General features: G+C 41.7%; 1 pseudogene; it reads right to left on the reverse strand.

Moving 5' to 3' along the window:
* Window positions 1–1,476: 1,476 nt before the first annotated feature.
* Window positions 1,477–23,690, reverse strand: part of LOC118371211 (patatin-like phospholipase domain-containing protein 7) — a 29,420-nt pseudogene continuing 7,206 nt past the window's right edge.

Consider the following 23,690-nt stretch of genomic DNA (forward strand, 5'->3'; position numbering starts at 1 on the left):
CTCGAATTTACGAACAACCCAAATACCACTCTGACACACTGGAAGACATTTAGGAAAGTACACTACTTCTTATTCATTTGTGTCATTGGAGTACGATTTGGGGAAGCGCAATTTCTCATTTGGGTCTCGAGCTAAAAAAGTTTAAGAACCCCTGGGCTAATGTAATGTAAATAGTAGTTAGTAGCTCTGGTTTAAATCTCTGGACGGAGTTGCGTTTACAAAGCTATGTAAACTGTATCATCAAATGCTATGCTATTATTGATCAACATAAATCAGTGCAATTTATTACATATATTTTTATTAACCTTAATTTAACACGGCAAGTAAGTTTAGAACAAATTATTATTTACAATGACGGCCTAACCCCAACAACGCTGGGCCAATTGTGGGCCTATGTGACTCCCAATCACGGCCGGTTGTGATACAGCCTGGAATGGAACCAAGGTCTGTAGTGACGCCTCTAGCACTGAGATGCAGTGCCTTAGACATCTGCGCCACTCAGGAACCCTGAATGGGTGGTTTGAGCCCTGAATGCTGATTAGCTGAAAGCCAGGTATGACAAATTAATTTCTACTGTTGTAATTTCATTTACATTTAAGTCATTTAGCAGACGCTCTTATCCAGAGCGACTTACAAATTGGTGCATTCACCTTATGACATCCAGTAGAATAGTCACTTTACAATAGTGCATCTAAATCTTAAAGGGGGGTGAGAAGGATTACTTATCCTATCCTAGTAACCAGTTTATAATAGCAATAAGGCACCTCGGGGGTTAGTGGTATATGGTCAATATACCACGGCTAATGGCTGTATCTAGGCTATATCTAGGCACTCCATGTTGCGTCGTACATAAGAACAGCCATTAGCCGTGATATATTGGCCTCAAACCACACCTCCTTGGGTCTTATTGCTTAATTATAAACCAGGTGGTTTGAGCACTGAATGCCTGACTGGTTCCCTGGTTCTGATGAAACAAAGATTGAACTCTTTGGCTTGAATGCCAAGCATCACATTTGGAGGAAACCTGGCACCATCTCCACTGTGGAGCATGGTGATGGCAGCATCATGCTGTGGAGATGTTTTTCAGCTGCAGGGACTGGGAGACTAGTCAGGAGTGAGGCAAAGATGAATGGGAGAAACTCCCCAAATACAGGTGTGCCAAGCTTGTAGCGTAATACCCAAGAAGACTCAATGCTGTAATCGCAGATAAAGGTGCTTCAACAAAGTACTGAGTAAAGAGTCTGAATACTTATGTGTTTTATAAATTAGCAAAAATGTCTAAACCTGTTTTGGCTTTGTCATTATGGGGTATTGTGTGTAGATTGATGAGGGGAGAAAAAACAATTGCATCCATTTTATAATAAGCCTGTAACATAACAAAATGTGGCAAAGTCAGGGGGTCTGACTCTAAATACTTTCCGAAGGCACTGTATGAAGTCTGTTTAGTGAATAAATAAGGGGTTACAGGCATAGAAAACATGTTTATTCATATTATTATTATTTTTTTTACATCTTTCTTATACTGTATATCTCTCAGATATCAGACAGACACTTCAGAACAAACTTCCTTTTCATTTTTTGCAGTACTATCTGTTCAATGTAGTGAATCTGTTATTCAATGTGTCAATATGGGCTAATGGCAGTAAGCCCCACAATTATTTTTTTATACTTCCAGGCGTCTTATAATTCCAAATCATATCCATATCTAAATGATGGTATGACCTCATTAAAACAATTCCATATAGCTTAGTACAACCTCCCCGGCTTAGACTCTTATGGGTAAAATCATCAGTTTTCAAATCATAAAGGACAAAACCATAGTGTTTGCAAAATCATATCAAAGTATGATCTATTTTCTGCTACTCTTCCACCTTTTATTCTTAGTAGTGCACTACAGATGTTCCATAACCCTGACTAAAATGTTCTACTCTGCTAAGGAAAAGTAATCTAAAGAAAGGAAGGAGAAATAAATACATAAACCGTTAGGTATCACACACACATCCCTGATAATATGGCACTCAGTGTCCTTTCTAACAATGTAAATAACAATACATATTCTACATAATTAAAGTAATGCATTCACTCTAAAACAACAATACCATGTATAATATTAATACTAGAAGAATGATATGATTGTTTTCCAACCCAATCTAATAAGATTGAATATTTCCTTTATCATACTGTAGTTGCCCCCAGGTCAGGCTTCCAGCTCCATTAATTCATTATTGGTACTGGCTACAATAAATCACAATCAATCGTTGAATCAGAAAGGAGCTGTTCTGTTACAACCATGAATGTGAAAGGCACACATGGCAGCAAAAAAAAGAAGAGTAAAACATTGCATTGTAAAACATCTCTTCATATAGTTTCATGTAACCAAAAGTATTAAGAATGAAATGTAAATGTTATGACCTTGATTATAATACAACCTAACCTTAATTAACATAACAGCTGAAAAATGATAAACATCCTAACATAATAATAATGTCTCGACTGGCATTGAGGACCACTGTCAACCGGACAGAGAAACAGTACATCATGAATTTGATGGATGTTATGCATCATCAACACTGTCTGAGCGGTTTGGTGGCCGTTTGGTTAGGTGATGTCGGACCCTGATCTGAATCTCTTCATCCTGCGATAGGAAGATGGAGAGAGAACATGAAACAGAATGAAAAGAGGTGAGTAGTTGTAGGAGATTAAACAAGGAAAACAATGTTTTTGTAAAACTGATCTCTTGACTTTATTATTTTCTTCTTGAGAATTCCTTGGTTCTTTGTTTATTTAGTAGTTAGCATAACTGTAGTAAAGGTAATACTGGATTCTGCTTCAGTGGGTCTGCGTGTGCATTCCAAATGGGAATAGGGCACCTATTGGAACTCCAACTTGTACATACTGTGTCAGTAGTGTCTGCAGTCTCCTCCCCCTCTGTGTGTTCCACTCCACTGTTGGGATTAGACATGTCAAAGTCGGAGAGAGCACTTTCTCTGGCCTCCTCATCATAGTCCGACTGGTAATCATCATAGTCCGTCTGGTAATCGTCTGATAACTCTGAAGGACGGAGAGTGAAAAACACAGGAATCAGAAAGGTACCGTAGGGGGTGTGTGTGTGTGTGTCCGTCCCTCTCACCTTCCACCAGGACTGGTTTGACAGGCTCAATTCGAGAGACAATCTCTGCCAGGTCAGTGAAGGAGGCATTGGGACATGTGACCACCTGAGACACACAGACCGAGGATCACAAAAGGCAGTCAATAATAGCCTGGTCTCAAATCTGTTTCTGCCATCTTGCCAACTCCTTGACACGGTAAACAATTTGCATGACAATTCAATAGAGAATTGGCAAGAGAGCAGAAACAGGCTGGGACCTAGGCTAAGTCAACGAAGTCCAAAGGAACATTTATTGGCGACTGTAAATTATCAACGATTATAGTGATATATATGGTGGTTGCAGCCCTGTTCCACCTCTTTATGTTAATGTATTAATATGTGTAAATATAGCTTGTGTATTTATGCAAATTAGATACATATCATTTTCTTTATTTTAACACACAATATAAAAAAATACCTGATACAATAAGACAATTTATATGTGAGTGTATTCTAAAAAAAAAAAAAAGTGAAATTTGACAAATGTAATACCTGAATTCCCACCAAAATCCCTGAACTCCCATTAATTATTTGTCTGCCAGTACAATGTTTGTCAGTATCTGATGGATTATAAAAATTCAAAAAGTTTGGAGAATCTACATCCATTGTCCAACTGTTGCATTTATTAGAATTGTTTTCAAAATCTTTTAACAATTTTGATGACCGTTGCTACTGTAAATGAAAAAACTGCTAGACTCCAGTTCATAACAGGTTCCTAACAGCGAATGTTGGAAGCAATCAGTCAGAAATGACAGTTAAAAACCATATCAAAACCCAACATGAGCCAGAGGTGCACAAGGGTCGGAGTAAGGGTTGGAAGAGCTGTTGCAACACATCTGAAATAGAAACTAGGTGTGGTGCAGTTAGGAAGCTGCCTGTGTAACTTGCTAACTCACATTGCAGCTCTTGGTCTTGTGAAATTCCTCTTGATGTCTGTCTTTCATCATCTTATCCACAACTCCACTCCGACTCCACATGTCAAACATTGTCTTACCATGCTGGAAGCCCACCTCCTGAGACAGAGACAGAGAAAGGGGGGATAGGTGAGATCATGATGACACAGCTATGGTGTCAATGTCCCAAATGGCACCCTATTTTCTACATAGTACACTACTTTGTGGGCTCTGGTCAAAAGCAGTGCACTATATAGGGAATAGGTTGCCATTTGGGATGCCGCCAGTGAGAAACAGAGGGCTACTCAGCGATCTCGTCGAACTTGCCAAACTCCAAGGTGCCATAGTGATCCATGGGCGGACGGATGCACTCGCAGTACTCGCTGTCTTTAACCAACTCCAGCTGACGAACGCAGCAGACATAGGCCAACCTGGTCTGGATCTCAGCCATGTTCAGGACCTTTATAGTGAATTAGAGCACACAAATACATGGGAGTGCAGGTAGGCCTCCACGCTTATACAAACAAAGGAAAGTAGCAGGGGTGTCCAAACAACAATGCCAGGAATCCAATTACAGGGCTTACCCAGAAACATTTCCAAAAACGGACTAATACCTGGTAAACAGGAGTTGGAGCATTCAAAACCGTCTTCATTGATCTGTTGTGATCAACAACCCGAGAGCTTACTCATTGTCAACTAAATAACCCTGAAGTATCCTGGGTTTTCTAGCAGCCCCCTTACTCACCTGGACTTTCTCTGACAGGGGATTGAAGCGTTTCCATAGCAGCCACCAGCCAGACAGCGAGTCGCCATAGTTGGTGAGGTTAGTCTCGTCCTGGCTGCCCACGTCGATGGCAATCACTACTTTGGCCCCCATGGAGCGAGCTACGTCAGCTATAGACAGAGAGCGAGACAGAGGTAAAGACTGACCAATAACCATGGCATCTACTGTGTACTGTACATCACATGCAATTTAATGTCTCTAACTTGTTCAGTATTACAAGTATGCTGACTTAATTTCATGTTTTATAGTCATTTGAGACATGGTCATATGAAAACTGACCAGGTAGGTTATTGATGTAGCCACCGTCCATGAGTAACTGTCCGTCTTTGGGGTCACAGAGGGGAGGCATGTACCCAGACAGTGACATGCTGGCACGCACATACCTCCACAGGGAACCTACAAGAGGAGGGAATGCTGAGGTTTAATACTTCAAGAGAGTCAAAGAGCTAGATGATATGTCCCAAATGGCACCCTATTCCCTATATAGTGCACTACTTTTGACCAGGGCACGCATCAAATGACATCCTATTCACTATACTTTAGTTTATTTAGTAAATATTTTCTTAGAACTGCATTGTTGGTTAAGGGCTTGTAAGTAAGCATTTTACGGTAAGGTCTACCTACTGTTGTATTCGGCGCATGTGACAAATAAAATGTGATTTGATAGTGAACTACTTTTAACCAGAACCCTAAGGCCCTGGACACTATACATGGACATAGAGAGTAAAGCCAGACAGACCGTCAGTGTGAACCCTCATGGATGAAGCAGTGATATCCGTTGTGACGTTGAAGTAAGGGATTCACAGGTCCTAGGACAGTGGGAGGAGCAAGAGGGGGAAAGGGAAATTAAGAGAGGATCATCTAAAACCACCACACAGAGGATTTCACCTTATCTTGTTTGACCTTATGTAAATTTGAATAGGGTAAGAGCACAATAAAAATGTAACTGACATCCTAAGTTTGTACCGACAGATGTAGCATATTGAATATTATAGAAATGCATAAAATGCAGCCTCCAATTGACCCGTCGCTAAGCCCCGCCCCAGAATCTAATTGCAGCACTCCAAGGATGGCAACTGTCGAAATGGAAAAGTGTTGCGGTAGCTATTGATAAATAAGAACATCAAGACGAAACAGCTGCTTTACAAGTGGGATGCACTGTTGAGTGCTACATCCAGAGGGGTTCGTCCAGATTCTACAGAGATTGTGACAGCCGTTTAAATGGCATCCCTTGAGAAGGCAAGAACAAGATGTATGTCAGGAGAAGTGTAGTATAATCATAAGTAGATGTATACTTGGAATACGGAGGAGGAAGAGGCAGAGGAGGTCTAAGAGAGACAGAGAGGAAGAGGGTGAGCTTGAGTCGGTTAAAAATGGCAGAAAAAAAGGAGATGGTTTGTTAAAGGGGGCATGGGGTATTGTGTGTTGATTGATGAGGGGAAAAAACATTTAATCAATTTTAGAATAAGGCTGTAACGTAACAATTTGTGGAAAAAGTCATGGGGTCTGAATACTTTTTGAACGCACTGCAGACATACCAACAATGCACTGAGCTTGTCTGATGCTTTAAGCGCACTATTTGAATGAAAAATTAAGACACATATGACTCAAGAGGGAGCCAGAGATCAAGATAGCCTTACCAGAAGGAAAAAAACCTATTCCCGACCCGCCCCTTCCTCCTGCTCCTGTTGGCCTTTGCAGATTCTGCCATTATGCTCCCGAAGTTGCCGGTAATAGACTACACCTATGGTCAGCAAACCTTTCCATGTGGAGTGCCAATTTACAATTTCTACCGATCAATTATAATAACATGTTTTTGTTCTCTTGCCAACTAGATAAAAATTGCCTACATAAAGTCAACCAATAAAAACATTTCAGGTAGAATATCCTGATATACAGTGGGGCAAAAAAGTATTTAGTCAGCCACCAATTGTGCAAGTTCTCCCACTTAAAAAGATGAGAGAAGCCTGTACTTTTCATCATAGGTACACTTCAACTATGACAGACAAAATTAGGAGAAAAAAAATCCAGAAAATCACATTGTAGGATTTTTAATGAATTTATTTGCAAATTATGGTGGAAAATAAGTATTTGGTCACCTACAAACAAGCAAGATTTCTGGCTCTCAAACTTTTGTTATTGACCAAATACTTATTTATCTCAATACTTTGTTATATACCCTTTGTTGGCAATGACAGAGGTCAAACGTTTTCTGTAAGTCTTCACAAGGTTTTCACACACTGTTGCTGGTATTTTGGCCCATTCCTCCATGCAGATCTCCTCTAGAGCAGTGATGTTTTGGGGCTGACCCACCAAAGTGTCCGATTTCAAATAGGCTTTTCGGCGAAAGCACTACAAATGATTATGTTAGGTCTCCAAACCACAATAAGCACAGCCATTTTCCAGCAAAATATAGCATTCACAAAAAGCATAAATAAAGATAAAATGAATCACTAACCTTGAATTATCTTCATCAGATGAAACTCATAGGACTTCATGTTACACAATACATGCATGTTTTGTTTGATAAAGTTAATATTTATTTACATTAGTTAGATACACTAGTTTCAAAAGAAATACTCATCATTAATGTAGATGATAATACAAATTATACACCTGGAATTATAGATATACCTCTCCTTAATGCAACCGCTGTGTCAGATTTTTAAAAAAGTTTACAGAAAAAGCAACCCATGAAATAATCTGAGACGCCGCTCAGAACAGTAGCCAAATTAGCCTCCATGTTGGAGTCAACAGAAACCAGAAAATACATGATAAACTTCATCAGAATGCAGTCCTAGAATTCCCAGGTCTACAATAAATGCTTGATTTGTTTGAAAATGTCCATTATTTATGTCCAATTAGCTACTTTGGTTAGCACGTTTGGTAAACAATTCCAAAGTCACAAAGCGCATCCACTATAACGTGACAAAATGGCAAAAAGTTCCATAACAGTCAGTAGAAACATTTCAAACGATGTACTGAATCATTCTTTAGAATGTTGTTTACATATATTTATTTTATTTTACCTTTATTTAACCAGGCAAGTCAGTTAAGAACAAATTCTTATTTTCAATGACGGCCTAGGAACAGTGGGTTAACTGCCTGTTCAGGGGCAGAACGACAGATTTGTACCTTGTCAGCTCGGGGGTTTGAACTTGCAACCTTCCCGGTTACTAGTCCATCGCTCTAACCACTAGGCTACCCTGCCGCCCCATATCTTGAATAACGTTCCAACCGGAGAATTAGAATTTCTTCAGATGAGCGGTGGAACGCAAGTCCTTCCCCTGTGAACACGCCTGGTGAAACCATGGTCCACTCATGGCTGTTTCCTGTGTCAATCGACCCCCCTTCACATTAGTCATCAGACAAAGTTCTTTGACTGCTGACATCTAGTGGAATGTGTGGAATGCGTAGGAAGTGAAAACTCATCCATATCTCGCTGTAATTTCAATGGGACCTTGGTTGAAAATCTCCAGAAAAAGAAAACAGGAAGTGGAATTTCTCAGGTTTTTGACTGCTATATGAGTTCTGTTATACTCACAGACATAATTCAAACAGTTTTAGAAACTTCAGAGTGTTTTCTATCCAATATTACTAATACTATGCAACTATGACTTCAGGAGCAGGCTATTTGATATGGGCACCTTTCATCCAAGCTACTCAGTACTGCCCCTGCAGCCATAAAAAGTTTGTAAATAAATATAAAATTAAGCCGATTTGTGTATCTTTGAGTCATCATTTAGACTTGTGTTCGTGCAGATTTGAAATCAATGACGTTCAGAATGAGACTGATATGAGGTAATAAATGATTGAGGGATGACTGGTATGATAACGATATTTCGATATATTCTTCAGTTATTCGGGAAATGGTAACTCATTAAACAAACTTCCGTGGTGCCCCAAGATTGCTAATGAGTTCATTGTTACATGATTCATTTAATCACGTAATAGTAAAATCTAGTTAATTGATTTGATAGAATAACCATTCCATTAATGATAGTCACATCATGACATATGAAATGGTGAATTGATAGACAATCAAACTAATAATCAAAGGGAAAACAGTTCACACAATGAAGTTATGAAACAAGGAATGCACACACATTGGCGGTAAGAGTGCATTCTGGAGAGAGATGTGCCTTGTGCATCTAAGCCTTCCTTGACTCAACATTTGAAAATTATACCCAAGAGACATTATCTTCACACATACTGTAGGCTTAAGGAATATTCTCTCTCACAAACGGTGTCATGTCCAAAGCAGGAGCCATTTATGGAGAACCAATGCAATTGAAACAAATGCAATTTCACTTATTTTCTCAATTTTATAACATTTCTTGGTGTGCAGAGGCAAATACCCTGGCAGCATGCATGCCTTACTTTGCCAATGCCTGTCTTAGAGTGATGGACTTTGCCATCCCCATGGCCTCCGCAATGGATTAGACAGTCCACTAAAGATGGGCACGAATCAGACAGGTGTCTCATGTGCGACTGCTCAACTAAAGAAATCTCAGTCGACCACAAGCCTATTGACTAAACAATCGACCACTCAACTAAATAGGGTCAGCCCTAAAACTGAGATATCTGCCACCTTGGTGTCAGAAGGGGGGAAGGAGAAGAGAAGTTGAGTGTTGTCCGCATAGCAATGATAGGAGAAACCATGTGAGGATATGACGGAGCCAAGTGTCTTAGTGTAAAAAGAAAAGAGCAGAGGGCCTACAATCGAGCCCTGGGGGACACCAGTAGTGATAGCATGTGGTGCAGACACAGATCATATCCACGCGACCTGCCAGGTAGGATGCAATCCAGGAGTGTGCAGAGCCTGATACGGCCAGGGTGGAGAGGAGGATTTGATGGTTTCAAGGGATTTAGCTTTCTGCAGTGTTTAAGAAGTCAACACAATATGATGCTCTGTAACTTTATTAATTCAGCTCTTTAATTAGATAACTAGCAAGTCAAGTTAAGGGGTCGCGTTAACACACAATTCTTTTTCACGCAAGAAAAAAAGATAACGGAAATATCTTGTTGTGTTTTGTAAAAACAGATCTAAAAGAAATTGGAATTTCTGGTGAGCATCAGACTCAGACTCTGTTTTGGCAAAAAAAGACCTTGCTTTTTTATTGTAAGCTTATTTTACTTGTCATCTGTTGAAAATTAAGCTATTTTTGGCCAAATGTGTTGCACTAATGTGTTTTCTTTGAAGGAAAACTATAGTTGCATGTCCCTGATCACTATATTGAAGCAAAAAAACACTTGACTTTCAATATAAAATGCGACCCCTGACAATACACAGCTGAACTCACCTGCTCCCACTTTCTCCCATTGTACTATTTATAAACAAACTGTCTAAGCTCTGGGGAACTACAGTAAGCTTCATAATGTAAAATAATGTGACAGGTAAAATGAAGAATGCAATCTGCTTTATCTCCTAACGTATTGCACAAGTTGACTGCAGGTATTTACAAATATAACAATTTATTGAAAAACTTCAAAGAATAGTATAAACAGTATTGATAGTATTGAAAAACCATTCCGTGGCTATTTCTAAATACCCCGGTATACGGTACATATGGTATTGCAAAATTGCTTAGGGATTTCCCCATGAGGCCAATGTTGACTTTAAAACAGTTACAGAGTTCAATGGCTGTGATAGGTGAAAACTGAAGATGGATCAACACCATTGTAATTACTTCACAATACTAACCTAAATGACAGAGTAAAAAGAAGGAAGCCCGTACAGAATACAAATATGCCAAAAACATGCATCCTGTTGGCAATAAGACACTAAAGTAAAATTGCTAAAAATGTGGCAAAGAATTTAACTTTATGTCCTGAATACAAAGTGTTATGTTTGGGGCAAATCCAACACAGCACATCACTAAGTACCACTCTTCATATTTTCAAGCATGGTGGTGGCTGCATCATGTTATGGGTATGCTTGTTATCCGCAAGAACTATGGAGTTTTTAGATAATATACGGATAAATAAATAAACGAAATAGAGCTAAGCACAGGCAAAATCCTAGAGGAAATCCTGGTTCAGTTTGGTTTCCAAAAGACACTGGGAGACAAATCCACTTTCAGCAGGACAATAACCTAAAGACAAGGTCAAATATGCACTGGAGTTTCTTACCGAGATAACACTGAATGTTCCCAAGTGGCCTAGTTACAGTTTTGATATAAGTCTGCTTGAAAATCTACGGCGGGACTTAAATGGCTGTCTAAGCAATGACCAACTTGACAGAACATGAATACTTTTTTTTTTTTCAATTTGAAGTTTTATTACGTTTTCTTGTTTTTCAATCAACCAACAAAACACATTCCACATTCACAGATGTGACAGACTTTAAAAATATATATAAAATATAAAAAATTATATATATATACACAAAGAATAATTATTTAAAAAATATATATTTATAAAACTAGCAGCAGCACTATCAAGGTTCTTATTAGCTATTTCCAGCCTTAGCTGAGACGACGAGCAAATAATTAGTTTTTAGATTTTACAGCACCTTACACAACATGTATCTGCTCATTTCCCTAATCACCCCATTCACTCTGTCCAATTTGAAATATAGTTGAGTAGTGGAGACCAGAGTCTATCAAACTTGGGATGTCTCTTGTGGAGGTCATAAGTGAGCTTTTCAATTGGGAGAAAGTCAACAATCTGGTCAATCCACATTTTAAATGTAAGAGATGTATTAAAGGCCCACAATAGAATGTAATAGTCATAAGCAAATTGTCTCTGTCAGGATCAAGAACAAAGTCCTGCTGGGCATTAAGAAGATAGATACACGGGGTCATATCAAACTATCCATCTAGTATTTTCTGTGCAGCAGTATGTATAGATTTCCGAAATCTGGCAATCTCTCTACAGCTCCAAAATACATGCATACAGGTTCCACTTTCAGAGGTACATATTTTACAGTTAAGAGAAATGTCTGTTTTCATTCTATGGAGTCATTGGAGTGTAATACAATTTGTACAAAAATGTGTAATTAGATTCTTTCATTTTTACATTAGTAGAGGAGCCTATCTCTGTCGCAAACCTCCGCCCATAACTCATCACTGATATTTCCCAGATTATTTCAAAAGGAGTAAAGAAGGAGCCTATCTCAGAAAGGAGTCTATAGATATAAGAGATTTTGCTTTTAATGGATTGTGCGGTGACAAGAAGGGTTTCAACTTCATTCAGCTGAGTTCTAAACCTCCTCTTGGAAGTAAATGAGGAAATGACATGTCTAATTTGAAGAGATAAAAAAGGGGATCTTGGCACATTGAATTCACTGCAGAGCTCTTGGAAGGATTTCAGTGTAGTGGTTTTCTGATGAAATAGGTCTGAAAAGGTCCTGATTCCTAGAGTATGCCAAAGATTAAAGTTGGCATCACTCAGGGCTTTTGGCAAGTCTGGGTTGCCTACTATAGGCGAGTGAGAACATATTTGGGAGGAAATGCCCAGGAATTTCTTACAGTCCCTCCATGCTAGCTAGTAGGGTGATGTAAATCACAAAGGTTTTGGCTATGTTGCCCACTTCACTAAAGTTATTAATGAAGATAATTGAGCTTAGGGGCAATGAACCACATGATTGGGCTTCTATCTGAATCCACGTTGACTCTTGTCTGTTTGTGATCCATGTTAGAATGTTGCAGATTTGGGCAGACCAGTAGTACAATTGAAGGGAGGGAAGGGCAAGACCACCCTTAGATTCTGGTTTCAATAGAGTGGAGAACATGATCCTAGGTTTTTTATTGCCCCATATAAATTTGGTGATGCTTTGGTTAGTTGTTTTGAAAAAGGAAACTGGGAGATAGCATGGGAGCATCTGAAATAAATAGTTCAGTCGAGGGAGGATGTTCATACGGATTACATTTATTCTTCCTACTAAGCTAATTGGGAGGGAGATCCAGGTTTGGAGATAGTTCTTGATTCGATCCAGGAGTGGAAGATAATTTTCCTTGAAAAGGCAATTCAGATCTGGTGTTATGAAGATCCCAAGGTATTGAAACCCCTGTGTCTTCCATTGGAATAGACATAGTGTCTTCATAGAGCTGGTGAGTGTAATATTGAGAGGGCAAACAGTGGATTTGTTCAAATTGATCTTATATCCTGAAAACTTCCCATACTGAGCAATTGTGTCTAAAATGGATATGTAGAGCAAGACATCATCCTTGTAGAGTGAAATCTTGTGCCTGCAGAAACACCCATAATACTTGGATTGCTCCTTATCAACTCTGCCAGAGGTTCCTCCCCCAACAAGTAGAACAGGGGGGACAACGAGCACCCTTGTCTTGTGCCCCGTCCAAGAGGGAATCTGTCAGAGTTCAGTCCGTTAGTAGTCACCATGGCATTTGGATGAGAGTATAGTGATTTGATCCATTTAATAAACTTTGGGCCCATATGGAACTTTTCTAAGACTGAGAACAGAAAGCTCCACTCCATCCTGTCGAACACCTTCTCAGCATCCAGTGAAGCCAACAGGACAGGGGTCTTCTGTGCGTTTACTTGATCAATAATATCAAAAAGACGCAGAATGTTATCAGAAGAGTATCTGTCTCTAATAAATCCAGTTCGGTCCTCTTTCATTATTTTGGGAAGAAGAGTGTTTAGTCTTTTGGCGAGCAATTTGGTAATTATTTTGTAGTCGAAATCCAACGAGCTTATGGTCCGGAAGGACGAGCAGGATAGGGGGTCCTTGTCTTTTTTGAGCAACACTGTAATGCGAGCTGTGTGCATTGAGTCTGGGAGAGCTTTGTAGAACTCTCTGGGAAATCCATCTGGGCTTATTAGGTGGCATGGATGTAATTGCCTTCAGGGCCTCCTCAGGAGAGAAGGGGGAGTTGAGATCTTCTTGGTTGGTCTCTGATAGTTTAGGTAGCGAGATTCCCTCTAGGAAGGAGAGGAGTTCTGCCTCCGTGTGCTTTCTCTCAGAGGTATATAGTTTGCAGTAAATATCATGAAATTAAATTCATTAAATTTATATTTTTTGGGTCATATGTGACCTCGTCCTCTGCTATTCGGATAGACATGATTGTACGCTCTGACTGCTCTTTTTTTAATTGGTAAGCAAGCAATCTACTCGGCTTATTGCTATACTCATGGTATTTCGGTTTAGTAAAAAATATATTTTTTTATCTCCCGAGTATAGTCCAAATTCAATTTGGCTTTGGCTGCTTTAAGTTGACTCCAGGAGGTGCTGTCTGGGGATTGTTTATGTGCTTCTTCACAGCATTCCAGCTCCCTCTCAAGATCTAGCCTGTGTGCTTCCATTGCTTTTTTCTTAGAGGAAGCATATGCAATTAGATTACCTCTTAGTGTGGCTTTAGCAGCGTCCCACATTGTGGCCGGAGAAACAGGAGAATCTTTGTTGTCTTGTGTGTAGTTGTCTGTTCATGTAGTTTCCAATGTATGGAACGCTTCGTTTGATAACATGGAGGTGTTGAATTTCCAGCTCTTTGACCTCAGGATGTTTTTGCAGAGGTCAAAGCGGAGGTGGACAAAGGCGTGATCTGAAAGTGCTATGGGGTCTGATTGTACACGTGGCTGAATTTATGAAACTCTTTGGGATAAAAATGTAATCTATACGGGAGTAGGTGTTATGGACAGAGTAGTATGTATAGTCCATAGATGAGCTATTAGTCTCTCTCCAGATGTCTATCAGTCCCATCTCTTTAGTAAGAGTTCAAAATCTTTGCAGATCTAGGATTTGTGGTGGGGACTTGAGATGATTTGTCTAGGGTTGGGTTGAGGGTACAATCAAAATCTCCGGCCACCACTCCAAAGGAAACACAATGCTCATTGAACAGGGTTATCATTTTTGACATAAAAGCAGGAGTATCTGTGTTAGGGGCGTATATGTATAAGATAGTAATTGGTTGGCCATACAGTGACCCAGTTATCAAAATAAATCTCCCCTCCGGATCAGATATGTTTTTGTCGATTATGAATGGAACATTCTTATGGATAAGTATGGCTGTACCTCTACTGTTTGATTTGAAAGATGAGAAATACACCTGTCCCACCCAAGCTCTGCGGAGTTTGGCATGTTCAGCATCACAGAGGTGTGTCTCTTGTAATAGCGCAATGTCTGTTTTTTCCTTTTTTAGAGCACATAGTATCTTTCTCCATTTTATTGCATGACCTAGACCATGGCAGTCCCATGTCAATAGATTTAAGGTACTAGTCATCATAATCGAACTTTTAGTGCAAGTCATCTCTGGGTAAAGGTGGATAATAGTTACAGCTGCGTTCACATAAAAGGAAAATAAATGGTGTACATAAAATAACACTCTGACCACCCCAGCCGAGTTCCCAAACAACTCGACACATCCCGTTGGATCTATTACCCCCCTCCCGCTCAGTCTCAATTCTGTGTTCAGAAAAAAACAAAAAACAGGAATAGTTAGCAACGCACAACGTCTCCTCCTCCCCACCAAAGAAATGCCTCATCCTCTCCGGCCCGCATTGAGTAAATGACAACGTAGCCCCCGTCCAGACCACATTAAAAGAGGGAGAAAATAAAATCAATAGGCCAGCCTACATATACCTCCCCCAGGGGACATAGGGAACCACAGTAATAATATCAACAAAAAGATGTAAATAAAAGTAGGCTGAAACATTAGTAGGCTTAGGTCAGGCTACTCACATTCTTGAAGAGGGACCCCGTGTCCTAGGGATGGAGAGGGGAGAGAGATACATTACAGTAAACTTCTCTAATGCATTTAACCTAGTTCCTTGAATTTTATTTGACATATTTAAAATATAGAGTTCTCTCAGCCACTGGAGTACAACAATACATACATAACAAATCATCAAAAATGCTAAACACAAAGTATACCGACTTATTTTCATTGTGGTCCTGTACCTACTCACCATGGCCCACTCGCGAGCGCGAACCCTCATACGGCTGCTGCTCTTCTCCTCAGCGTACAGCGCCCCCATCAGGGAGCCGATGGAGGTTCCACCCACCATGTCCACAGGGATTCCTGCCTCATTGATCGCCCGCAGGATGCCAACTTGACAGCCCCTGGATAGAGGAACACAGACCACGGTTTGGTTACAGATTCCAAAAAATGACACTGTACAATAATCACAGTCAGTGTGTGAGTAAAAGCAGGAGAAAGGGGGATGTTCAGCCTAAGAAGCCTTTAGTGGACATTCAAGTAGAGCAGTATTTAGGGGACTAGAGTGAGTAGCACCCACCTTGACCCAGCTCCTGGACATGCCAGAGCAGAAAGGAAAGAGAAGCAGAGAGTAGACAAGACAGACAGAAAGGCCATCATCGAAAGACAGGCCTCACAGAAACACAGCACGGTAGACAGAGGAGAGAGTAATGCAGAGCAAACAGAGACTAAGAACACTATACTACAAATGTAAAGTTAGGCAAAAACGTGGAAAAACCATTACACAAAATAATGCTCTTTATATAATTGCAGAGTTGTAACAATCTGCAGCATAGAAATCATAATATGACTACTGCAGACTACATATCTAATCAGATTCAAAAGTCCTACTGATGGTGCTGCATGTTCATGAGCATGTTACACTGGAGTGTGAGGTAAAGAGAGAGTAGCAGTACCTAGCACCCCCTCCCCCTAGCACCAGGGCGATGGTGTTGCCTGTCAGTACTCTGGCCAGACGGCTGAAGTCAGAGTGGTGGTCCGGAGGCTTCTGGAAAGCACGCTCATACATCTCTCTCTGAGGATGACCACAACAGGAACACAAGACCAGGGGTAGAGGGAAAGAGTCTGCAAACTAGTGATTCATCCCAATTGGCATCCTATTCCCTAGTACACTACTTTTGAGTGCTATGTAGTACTCTATATAGGAAACAGGGTGCCATTTGGGAAGCAGACTAGGTCAAGGCTGTCCTTTAAAGGCTTCTTTCTGAGACCTACATCATATGAGCAGTGAAGCAGAGTGAACCAAGACCAAGAAGTAGGTTGAATATTCCCTAGTGAGAGGAGCTGGGATTATTCTGGCTGAGGTGTGTGTATCAGCCTGGACACGCTGCTCTTGGAAAAGTGTGTGTGCGTGTGCTTGCGTTGCCTGTGCCTGCCTGTGTGTGTGTGTGTGTGTGTGTGTGTATATATAAGGTACCAGTTTAGGCAGGCTCCTCTTGGAGAAGACCCTGTGTGGACAGGAGAGATGCAGGTGTTTGGAGATCCAGCTCCTCATGTTGAGCCAGTCAACAGTGCCCTGGGGCGGGGGACCATCCTCCCTGTGCAGCAGAACCAGCTGCTTCTGTGCCCGCACAGCACTGCCCTCCAGCATCCGCTCCAACTAGGGGACAGAGGCCACAGCACAGGGACAACTGGGTCATATCCACAGTGGAGTTAAGGTTGTTTTCCAAATGGCACCCTATTTCCTATATAGGCCATTACTTTGGACCAGAGCCCCAGAGCCATCTGGAACACATCCCCAAGGCATGATGTCACTGACAGCTGGGTGGAAATGCAATCTGGAAATACAAATAGCTGTGAAACTCTAAAGTCTTCTGTCACAAGCTGCATCTCACACGGTGTCCTATCCATCATGTAATAATAAACTATTGGACCAGATCCATATGTGTTCAAACATTCGGTAGTCGCTTTATAAGAAGTACACTGTATAAGAGGGATTGGGTGCCCATCAATATTATCCCTTCATAGCAATCAGACAGCAGAGAATGAAATAGTCCAAAAGCCTTTCCTATGGGTATCATGATGAAGAGACTCAATGTAAGACCATATGCCTGCTCCTTAACAAAGCAGAGTGAGGGTAGAAAAGAGAAGAAACGTGGATTTTTAAAATCATGAGCTTGCCTTTGGCTCAGTTTCAATATATCACCTTTTTTATTAATATGACAGTTGTGTGTGGAAAAAATATTCTTTGTATTTTATTCTGTTATATTCCATTATATTCTTACTATAAACTATATGGGTGTTGACTAATCAGGGTAGGTGTTTTTTGTCTGTTTAAATGAACAATATAACATGATTTCATTTGGATGATGCCGCCATGGCTGCACAGAACCGTAACATAATTAAGCTCAAAATACGCCATTCAGTTATTTTGAAAATGCATTTAATTATTCTTTGAATGTTTCTTAAAACAAATGAATAATGGATTTCTTTCGATGGTGTATATTCAGTTGATTTATTAAAATAGATGTTTGACCACATCGGCTCACATCTACTCATACTCCTAAACATGCCGGCATGTGCACAGGAGACATAAAGGCTTAACCTGGCAAGAATGTGGTAAAAATGCGACTATATGAATTGCGTTCTAAAAAATATTGGCAGATTTTTTATTATACAGGCAACATACCGTAAAGTCTTTCTCTAAAGGGTAAAAGAGACAAGCTTTGTAAATCTCCTTCCTCATTAAGCTAGAGCATCAGTCATTCAACCCCTAATTAACAGACTTACTTTAATAGGGGTTAAACCTAACAAAGCTAATTAAGAATCCCTTTACACTTTACTAATCCACACCCACACAAACACACTCATTACTCTTTACCAGTAATTCCACTTGATAAGATATTGCTTTCAACAAAGTAGTCCCTTGACTATGCTAATTCCAATTAGGCCGATAAGGTTTTATATGTTAATTCTTTATTCAGCTGCCCTTCTTCAGGTTCCTCTTGTAAAAGAGGTCTTCTGAATGGGACTTCCCAGTTAAATAAAGGTTAAAGAATATATATATTTTTAAAGGCTGTGCGTTTTGTACCTCGCCCACAGTGGGCTCAGCCTCTCCTAGTCCCACAATGATGATGCAGTCGGCCTGGCGGATGCAGTGCTGGGTCCAGGGGGTTAGGGTATCGTCTGATTGGTAGAGAACGATGCGGTGGATGTCCTCCTGCTGCCCCAGCCAACTGGACAGACGGTACTCATGCACACTATAGAGGAGAGAGGTGAGATGTGTTTGTGTTTTCATCAACTATGACAATGAACTGATCTTGACACTAATGTGCTAAAGCAGATAAGCGAGTGCATGCCTGACATTATGACATCATTTCTACCTGTCAAGTGCAGCAGCACCCAGTCTCTGTTTGATGATGTCACTGGTCAATAGTAAGGTTGGACCTAAAGGACCTACATAAATAAAAATGGTACATACTGAATGTTGACCAGTAGTTCACTTTATTGTCCCACATTGGGAAAGCTGTTTGAGTCATTGGGATTGGTGGAACTGGAGGAGTACTAGCGTGGTACATACCAATGGCACTGAGTGCATGTTGCAGCTCCAGTGTGAAGGCTGTTAAAGGTACCTCCAATGATACAGGCAGGATGGTCACAGTGGACAGGTTAGAGGCAGGGTTCCCTGAATCCCACTTACTGCTGGGGGTGTGTAGGAACAGGCCACTAGCTACATACAGGGGGAAGGAACACAGTAGCATGGGGGAGACATCATGGGTGGTTAACACAGACAAAATACGAGAACAACACACACACAGGCACACAGACACACATTCCCCATGGCACACACATGTTTTGAATGTACACTAACCTGCCAAGGGTCCGTTAACCTGCTGCATATTCCCCAGGATTTTCTGACCCAGCAGATGGATGAGTCTGGTCACTCACTACCTGTGGATACCTCCTCTTGATGGAGCTGAGGGCCCCTTCAGGCAGCTTGGCAAGCTCAGAGTCCCTGACTGCATGTACTGTAGTGGCTCGGTTCATATGGGTCAGGGCCTCCACCTGATGACACCACACAAGTTTTATGAACAACAGTTAATAAAGGGTTCTATCTCTGAAATGTCGAGTTAAATTAGTCCTGTCCCAGATGCTATGATAATGGGTGACAATAAATGGACATGATAGCACAAAAAGATCTGGGACCAAGCTAGAGGTAAATACATAACCCATAAGTAATATGGGATTCTACAACACTCACCACCCCAATGAGGTCACCGCGACCATACTCCCCAGTCAACGCCTTCTTCCCATCATCCTTTGCGATGACAGAACGTAGGCGGCCACTGAGGACGATGAAGGTGCTGTCTGACTTGTCTCCCTGCCTAGGAACGGGTGGGTATAGAGGTGAGACAGAGTAACAGATAGAGGACATGAGTCCATTCAGCAGAGAGATCCATTATGTCATGTGGCTACAATGCCAATGTCCATTCTAGTGTTCTTTTCAGATGTAGGATCTTAATTTGATCACACGGTTGCAGAATAACTTATATTTGAGGTTTTAAAAGTCTTCTGAAGTATGTAATTCCACTTTGAAATGTCAGACTTGATTTTCCCTTATAAAAAACATATTATCCCCTAAAAAATTTCAATTAATTATAATCAACATAATAATTCACATCTCCTGTTGGTGCAGGATTGTCTTCTTGCTGTAGAACGGCTCAAATTAAGATCTTACATCCGTATGTACTTTGATGCTATTCAGCAGGTACCTGTAGACAGCGCGGCCAGCCTCCAGAGCCATCCAGTCCAGAGCAAAGTCTATCTGCCTGACGAAGGAGGAGGATACTCTCTTCACCACGGTGTGAGCCACATTCAGCACCACCCTGGGCTCCTCGCGCATGATCCTACATAGACACACATTCACATGTTCAGATAGCAACTACTGTGCACAAAAACATGCACACCAACAGGTGGGCCTCTGGGACAAAGATGACAATTACAGTGACAACACTGCCGTCAGACATTGACAGAGAATGTCTGTGCACTGGGGACACATACTCATAGAAGGCAGCTTTAGAGATAGACAGGAAGGTGCAGTCCCTGTGTGCTCGGACGCTGAAGATGAGGGGTTCACCGGTCAGCACGGCCAGATGACCCACCATCTCCCCCGGGTGGGTGAGAAACAGCAGGGTGTCCTCCTCACGGTCGATCCTCCTCTGGTACGCCCCCGAGATCACAAACTGCACACTCCCATCCTGCCAGAGGGAACAGAGACACAGATGTACATAATGTCAATGGGTGCGTCCTTAATGGCTCCCTATTCCCTATGGGCCCTGGTCAAAATCAGTGCACTATATAAGGAATAGGGTGCTACTTGAAACGCATAAATAAACCACTTATAACATGCAGAGACAAACGGACGACTGTTTCTGCCAGTGCTACTGAGAGAGAAGAAGTAGACGTTGTAGTGAGCTGAGCTCTAGCCTCAGGGCTATGGACCACCACCAGCATGCAGACAGATAGACTGACCTGGTCCCCCTGGCTGTTCACCACACAGCCAGCTTTGACCTGACGCAGAGTCACTCTGCCCTCCAACAGACTGAGGTCCTGACAGAGAAGAGAGGGTCAGAAAATACACATGGGCTCTATGGCAGGAATGTCCAAAGTCTCTGGAGGGACGCAGTGTGTGCCGGCTTCTGTTCCAGCCCAGCTACTGATCAAGCAATAACAGTCTTCAATCAGGACTGTAAATAGTTGAATCAGGTGTTAATGCTGGACTGGAACAAAAGCCTGCACATGGTGTGTCTCTCCGGGGACAGAGTTAGAGTGTATACTGAGACCCAGAGGGAGCCATGCAGTACCTGTAGTTGTATGAGACGCTGCAGGTCCTTCTTGGCAGCCTGGAAGATGGTGTTGATCTTGCTGTGGTGGATGTGGGCTGACTGACTTTCTCCAGCCTCACGGTAGTGATACACAGCAGAGGGAGTATGCAGCATAGTCACACTCTTCTTCAGAATGGAAGAGAGAAGAGAGAGAGAGAGAGAGAGAGAGAGAGAGAGAGAGAGAGAGAGAGAGAGAGAGAGAGAGAGAGAGAGAGAGAGAGAGAGAGAGAGAGAGAGAGAGAGAGAGAGAGAGAGAGAGAGAGAGAGAGAGAGAGAGAGAGAGAGAGAGAGAGAGAGAGAGAGAGAGAGAGAGAGAGAGAGAGAGAGAGAGAGAGAGAGAGAGAGAGAAAAGCCTTTCTGATTTTCCATGTATCTTTATAACTTTTTTGTTACTACATAGTGAGAGGTGTCCATTAAGATTCCAGTGGATCATATATCTTGTGTGGGACCTGGGGACTTGCTGGTGGTGTCTCTTCTTTAGCTGCTGCTTCTCGTATTCTGGCTCGCTGATACGTCATGTTGAGGTCAGCAGACGTGACACCTGAGAGTGTGAGGAGAGAGCATTCAGACATACGGAGCAGGGCTTGTACAGTATAGGTGTGTGCATGAGGTAATGGATGCTTACTTGACACTGCCATAGGAGTGGACTGAGAGCGAGACCTCTTTCCTTTAGTGGTTGGGCTGCTATCTAAAAGACAGGACTTCCTCTCCCCATTCTCTGAAACACCGCAACCATACAGCAACACCATGAGTATGTATTTCCAGAAAGCCACCATTGTTCATAGTGACATAACATAACTGCCTCCACATTCATCCATTTGGATCAATATTTACATGATAAAGTGTTCCAAATGTAATCCAGACATAATCCAGACTAGAGTTTCACATTTCCAGTAGCTTTCCCAAAATTGCCACGTTTTCCCAGAAACCCGAGTTGGAGGATTCCCGGATTTTCTGCTTATACCCTCCTGATTTCAGGAATCTTTCAACTGGGATTTGTTTTTTGGGGAGAAAGTTACGTGAATTATGGAACCCTATGCAAAACCAAAGGATAAACGATCATTCAATGCAATGATGCTGAGATTGACCAGTGAGATGACCATCCCATAATAACTGACCTGTGTCACTGGGCCCCTTCTAATGGCCAGACTCTTCAGACTGAGTCTGTCTATGAGAACCCCCTCTCTCAGGCCCAGCCTCTTCAGACCGGGAGTGCTGTCTGTGTAGACCCCTGTTAGGGTTGGCTTCACCTATCACACTGTGCACTGCCACCAAGGGGACTGCCTGGCTCTCCTGAAACACAACACACACAGAGAACCATCAGGTTTGTGCATTCCCTTCAAAGATTACCAGTCATTAATCTCAGGTTAACTCAGAACTAAAGTCTTGAGTAATTGGTCAGCTGCTGGGTCCATACATGTTAAAAGAGGAGATTAAGAGATGCTAGAATGAGGAGCGGAACTGGAACGAGGCGCTCAACCCTCTCTCTTTGCAAGTTATGGGAAAGTCTATGGGCTGAATGTCCCGTCCCCTTCTGAAAATATGCTAAAACCTGAGAAAACATAATTTGTCCAAATAACAAGTGTCGAAAAACCCAAGCACCAGACCTATTGCTGCTCGTTAGCTATCGGCAGCCATAGTATAAATACAGTGTCTGTGTCTGTCAGATCTACAATACGATTTATGTTTACGTTGTCTGCCCATGAGATTACCCAGTCATGGATCATATTTCATTATTGAGGTCTCTGTGTGTGTGTGTGTGTGTGTGTGTGTGTGTGTGTGTGTGTGTGTGTGTGTGTGTGTGTGTGTGTGTGTGTGTGTGTGTGTGTGTGTGTGTGTGTGTGTGTGTGTGTGTGTGTGTGTGTGTGTGTTGAAGAGCTCCTAAATTTTATCAACATATCGATTGCGCAACCAGGGGTGGTAAAACCTTGGATCATTGTTACTCTAACTTCCGGAAATAAGGCCCTGCCCCTCCCCCCTTTCGGAAAAGCTGACCACGACTCCATTTTGTTGATCCCTGCCTACAGGCAGAAACTTAAACAAGAGGCTCCCACGCTGAGGTCTGTCCAACGCTGGTCAGACCAAGCTGACTCCACACTCCAAGACTGCTTCCATCACGTGGACTGGGACATGTTTCGTATTGCGTCAGATAAAAATATTGACGAATACGCTGATTCGGTGTGCGAGTTCATTAGAACGTGCGTTGAAGATGTCGTTCCCAAAGCAACGATAAAAACATTCCCTAACCAGAAACCGTGGATTGATGGCAGCATTCGCGTGAAACTGAAAGCGTGAACCACTGCTTTTAATCAGGGCAAGGTGTCTGGCAACATGACCGAATATAAACAATGCAGCTAT

The sequence above is a fragment of the Oncorhynchus keta genome, chromosome 25 (assembly GCF_023373465.1).
Source record: "Oncorhynchus keta strain PuntledgeMale-10-30-2019 chromosome 25, Oket_V2, whole genome shotgun sequence".
Lineage (NCBI taxonomy): Eukaryota > Metazoa > Chordata > Actinopteri > Salmoniformes > Salmonidae > Oncorhynchus > Oncorhynchus keta.